We start from the raw sequence: 6,393 nt of genomic DNA, 5'->3' as shown, positions 1-6,393 counted from the left end.
CGGATGATCAGTCATCACGTTAACTCACCCACTCCCACACAGTACGTCACTACTCTTCTTACCAAGCCCGGTGTGACTGCCGCATCCGTGTACCACAAACGGCGCCGGTTCCTGCCAGCTCTGGAGCCGTTCTTACTCCAGTCATCAATAGCGTTTACAGTTCAAGCACTGGCGAAACTGGAACCGAGTCTCCTCGCAGTGGTCCTCCTCCAGTTATCCAAGGCGGAATCGGTAAAATACTGAGCAAGTCTGCCACAGCTCTGGTGGAAAATCAGATCACTTCCACGATACGTAGCAAGGCTTCAGCAATGGGTCTTATAAGGCCAGATACCTCATCTGGCCCCAGTTCACCCTCGGAAACACAAGCAGCTTTGCCAGGACAAGGTCAAACTACTTCCTAGGCCCCTAAGGAGGAACCCAGCCAGTCGTATATGGTAGGGATACCACTAAGGACAAAGATCCTGATGTGATTTGTTTGGACTAATTTCAATGCTGTCCTAAGAAAACCGAAACACTTGCTTGACTGGTTCTAGTTATAGTTCCTGTTAAAAACGTGCTGCATGACGCGTGAGCTTGATTACCGGAGAAACTAACATTTTTAGGCATCTTTTAAGTGCGCTATAAAGGCTTATTACCGCCCTGTCAACCAAGTCAAAATTGTCCAAAAAATCGGTCATTTGTACATATATAATAAAATATTTTATTGCTGTTTGAATATTCCATCTGAACTAAATTTTTTTAAGTTTTCGTCCATGGGACAGAGGGGCTGAGATGAAATTTTACAGCTGACGTAACTTACCTGGAGTTCAGCTAATCTATGAGCAATAAATAAACACCCACTTTTTAGAAAAGAAATATCTTTGCTCTTGAGTTTTGCCAAGAGTAAGAGTATCCGTAATTTTTTTGGTTAATCATAACGTTTCATTTGTAAAAGCGGAATACTCTTTCTACCTGTAATTCATACACATTCAAGTTTATTACTGGTTTTCGCGTTGTGAACGTCTTGATAAACCCTTAACAGTACGATTGAATTTTTTTCATAGTATGGACACTACATTACTTCCCTTGAAGATAACTCAAAGTTAACTGTATTTTGCGTCTCAAGGGAATTAGTGTCTCTCCCCATCCAGTCCTCCGGGAACACGGTCCAGTCACCGCTGTTTTTTTACAGTCTGGCCGGAGTTAAACTACTGTGGAAGCCAAAACGTCTTTTTTAAGAGCGAGTCTCCGTGAGGACAGCCCAGCGATTTTAGATCAAAAAACTTAATCTCTCTTATATTCTAAGATTTTATTTTTCGATAATTGCAAAATGCATTTCGACGAACAACCAATGAGCCGCAAAATTATAGAAAGTGGCCATAAAGTGAGCTCAGGTTGCACAGATAAAGCAATTTAAAATCCAATTTAAAGCAAGCGGAGTTATTTCTTCATCAATGCCTATATTTCACATTTTGACAGCTATACAAAGTGATGCACTCGTTCGCAACAAGTACAGTATCAAAACATGCATTAAATTTAATATGCACCGAGCTTGGGTTAATAGTACCATTTGGATTAGACAAGAAGAACGCCGTTTGGCCGAAACTTCAATGCAGGCTGCCACATGAAGCCCGCATAACAAGTAAGTTAACCTTTTACTTATTAACCCCTTGAGCCCTAAGAGTGATCAGCATCAATTTTCTCCTTGTAATATCGATGATTTTTGTAAAACAGAGCGGTCATACGAATTACGGACATGATCTCTCAAGATGAATTTGCTGGATATTTTATCAACTTCTTTCCACTATTTCTGTAGGAAATAAATAGGGGAAACAAATGAGAATTCAAATTTGATCTTAGGGTTTAGAGGGTAAAACTGATCTAAATACTGCCGTAAACAAACGAATTAAGGTGTTAATCTGTATCATATTTCCTTTGTATCCTTTTTATTAATATTATCGACTTTGAAAAGGTGGTGACCCTCTTGACCCTCCGTTTGCTGACTCGACCCCAGTTGCCCTTCAGTCTGCGATAGAGCGGTTTCACACGACGTCACGGCGGCCATACAATGAAATGACGGCCATGTTGGTGGTCCAAACAAATCCTGTGGGAGTGAACTCTTTTCTTTGTAAATACTTTCTTTTGCTCCGTCGTTGTTGCTTGAGCTCCCTAATATTAACGAGAGAAGCGCGGTCAAGGGGAGAACCGGCTGCCGTAACAGTCTGTCCTGACCGTTCCTTGGCCCCTTAGTAATAAAAAGAGACAACTGGGGGACGAGTCAAGTCTGTTTGGTTAACTCGTGTTTAAAATGCACTCCACTGCCACGCCCATTCAGCTTAAACACGCTCCGTTCTCCGAATTGGCACCCACCTCCCGTTAGTAAATCTTGCAAATAAGCAGTCTATCCCTAATACGCGCTCTGCCCTCCTACTACCCGTCACTTTTCCATATGTTAAGGATCTCACATCCTTTGTTAATTTAGTCGTTTTAGTATCTTTTCAGTAAGTGTAGGTTGTGTGTGCGCGCAATCTAATGAGCACGCGCTATGTTTACTTATTTATTTGACGTGTGCATTTAGTTCGTTATTGAACGCATTTGGATTGTTTTCCCACTCATACCATGGATAGGAAACTGGCTGACGCGATCGGTTCCAACATAGTGGGAAAATGTGACGTCACATTATGGGAAAATGTGACGTCACATTATCGAGAGCCATTCAACCTCTTACATCCGATATTTTGCGCCTCTTACTTTTCATCGCATATTTCATATCTCAGTCTTCTACAATGCAGATTGCCCATGGATGAAGAAGAAGATACAGGCAAAAGACAGAGTAAATGATTATGAAACTTGCGAGAGCGAAGAATGCCTCCAGCGCCCGATAAATTTATGCACCAAACGGGAAGTCTAACTACATAAAAACTATGCGAAAACTTACATGTATGCAGCTACAAAACACCTACAAAAAGGCACAGCGTAATTTTCTACAAACCACAAGAAAACCGGAAATAAATTGAAATTTTTTTTTCGCGGTTTTGAAGATTTCTTTTGTGTTTTTATCGACAAGCTCAGCGAGTGTCGAATTATTTTATTAACGGTAAAAGTACCCAGCTCAAACAAGCGTTTAATTTTCCCTTCAATTTTATTTACGGACAACCAGTGACAAGAAGCCGTAGTTGAGAAATGTAAAAAAGCGGGGAAAAGCTCACAGCAGAGAAAGGAAATTTTCTTGCGGACCACCTTGGAAACGCCGTTTCTAACTTTTTCAAATCAATTTTCATAGTGAAGCAAGTTGTTTTGTTATTTTCAGGTATAAATGTACAATGACCCAAGATACTTTTCAGTCAGGTTTTTGAAAAAGCAAACTGCAACGCTTTTAAAATGTTATGTAAAAAGGTTAATTGTTAACTACTAGAATACAAATGGAAAGCAAACTGTACTCTCCTGGTTAATAGTAGAACCTTCACTTCTTTTTCATGAGAAAACACTTGCCTTGCATAATGCTTATTAAAACTTAGAACACTGTTCACAATTTACAAATAACAGTAACATCAGGGATTATGGGGTTTTTATTTAGTCTGAGGTAAGTGGATGAGGGATTGAAAAAATATGACTGTCTGGTCACATTATCATGTTGGTGAAAACAAAATTCATACCTCAAACAAGTACAGGTATTTGTTTTATTAATTTGATTTAGAATATATCTTGGTAAGGTTTATCATCTACAGGTACATTATTGCTTTGGATATCTAAAAAAACGAATACAAAAATAGTGCTAATCAACTCTATCTTTGGTTTGAAAAACAATGTCATTCAGATATAAACCGTTTCAGAGAAGAACACTAACCAACTTAAACACATGACTCTGTAGCTATTACAAGCATTGACCCTCAAACACAGTTAATTTGTTCCACTCACAAAGAAGTAATAAATACACTTCAGAAGTGATAAATAAACCTTTCGATCATAAATATTTTAGATGCCACCTTCTGGCTCTCATGAATGATAAAAGCAACTTTGTTGCTGTTTAATACAGAAAGATTGATTGATTTGTGCCCTCTCAGAAGAGTACTTGACCACAATTTTACTCTCTTCATTGACCATGTGTGTTCAGCAAATCCTACAATAAAGACAAACAAAAGGAAAGCTAAAACACTATTTGAAAAAAAACAACAACACTTAGGAGCCTAAACGGAGGACAAAAAATGTCAGTAGGTGTTTTCCCATTGATGCAGCAATTATTTTTATAACATAACAAAACTAAATTGCGCGCTCTGATTGGTCAGTCAGCCACTACCATTTTCCCGTGGGTGCACGCTAAGAAACTGAGCTAGCGCGGTAAAATTTAGGCAAATTCAACAAATCTCCTCTCCTGACGGTAAAATACACCGACGAAATGCACAGATGAAAAGTGGAAGTTGAAGAAAATACTAAGCTGTCGTTTTGAAGGAAAAAAGACAAAAGATCAAGCGACAAATTTGCCCTGGATGAATGAATCACTGTTTTCCTCGCGGCTAGAATCTGCTGAAAGAAAATCGAGCGAGCGAAGATTTAAGGTACATTTTGTGTGTTTTTTTGTAGAAGAGAAAGTCTGTTTGGAAAGGAAAATTATCAATTAGCATTGTGTTATTGACTTTTTGGTCAAGCTGATGCTAAATTCAAGCAAATATTTTAGGAAACACGCTCAAATTCGAGACAGCTTTGTTGTGAAGTTTTCATCGCATCGATTAAAAATTTTAGTTGAGTTTAAACGGGCACATAACGCTGGAATAAGCGAATTTCATTTGAGTACAGAAACATTTGGGTTTTCAAATAAATTTTTCAAAAAATAACTTCTGTGTGTATTATTTTGTTCCTCAGTGTTCATTCATAACAGTCGTTCGGAGAACGGTCGAAAAACAACAGCTTCAGCGCCGGCTGTGTGTCGGCGAATTTCAGTTTCAACTTTCACTTTCATAGCGGATTTCCCCAGACAGATTTCGATACAAAGCTAGTTAATTTCTCTTTTTAAAATTAGTGTTACCTGTTATTCTAAAGGAATTACAGTCAAATTTTCTCATTTCTACTTTGCGTTTATTTCAAAAATTGTCACATAAATAAGCTTGATAATTATTTCATTTATTTAGTTTTAGCTTATTTTTTAGAGTCCTTTTAGTTGGTGTTTATAGTTGCAGCTATAGTTTTCCCTCAAAGTTTTTACCCTAATATTAAGAGCAAGTAGACAGATGCCATTCAGAATAACAACGAAAAACGTTTTGCAATTTACCTGAGGACGGAGAACGGTTGATTCAGCGAAAGAAAAACTCAAAGGCAAGTTTTTGAAAAACATAGAACATGATTTGTTTACGCGCGGGCAGATGTCACCATACATGAACTCGGACCGATGACTCAACCGAAGGCAAATGGAAAATAATGTTTTTCTCTTTTGATTATGTTATAAAAGAAATGGTAAACGTTGCAGCTGTGCAACCATGGAGTTATGGATGCACTTGGGAGGTTTGCTAAGCACTCAAGAAGCTAGAGTCGCACTCGGCTATCGCCTCGTGCGACTCTTACGCTTCTTTCGTGCTTAGCAACCTCCCGCGTGCATCCATAACTCCATGGTTGCACGCTGCACGTTTACCATTTCTTAAATAGTTTATGTAAGGGAAAAGTACAAAAATTATTCGAGTCTCTTCAGTGCCTTCGAATACAAGCTGCGAGGAGAGCGGTGAGGCGAATTTATTCACTGGATTTGTAATATAGTAGTTAAATTTCAACATTAAACGATGAGCGAAATTAACATACTGCGTTTTTAATACGAACAATGAGCAGGGTTAATCTTGGATATTACTTGAGCAAAACAGTTCTCAACACAAACTAGTCTGTCAATTGGAACTTTACACACCGTGTGCGTACACTTGCTCGGCGTCAGCTCCGAATGTAGTTAGTTTCAGCCATTTTCAATCGAAATTTGTGGCTGAAAAATAGCAGCATTCAGTCTGTAATTATACCTATGCGACAATTCCATCCTTAAAACATCTGTCAATTGTAGTTAAGAATAGAAACAAGCAGAAACCTTCATAACGAAGGCGTCCCAAAACAGTCGCCAAGAGCACTAAATATGGCTCTAGTAAGGTTAATTTTTGGGACACAATTTTCTCAAAGACAAGAACAAATAACACAAAACAACGAGAAGAAGTGCTTACCTCGAAAGTTCAAGTGTGTCTTATGAAGGATCACCATCGCCGTAAGACAACAAACGAAGGGAACACACGCCAAAAATTAAAGTACCACCAAAAAATCCGAGAAAGAACAAGATGTAGGCAAAGAAACCCTACAGTTCGACTGGTTTGCGCCACATTTTCGCCATGGTTTCGTCACAAATTTCCACTATGATGGAACCATCCAACGCCATCTTGGAGCACGAACCAA

Source organism: Porites lutea, chromosome 1 (assembly GCF_958299795.1).
Source record: "Porites lutea chromosome 1, jaPorLute2.1, whole genome shotgun sequence".
Taxonomy (NCBI): Eukaryota; Metazoa; Cnidaria; class Anthozoa; order Scleractinia; family Poritidae; genus Porites; species Porites lutea.
The sequence above is the reverse complement of the archived record's forward strand: the minus strand, read 5'-3'. Positions refer to the sequence as shown.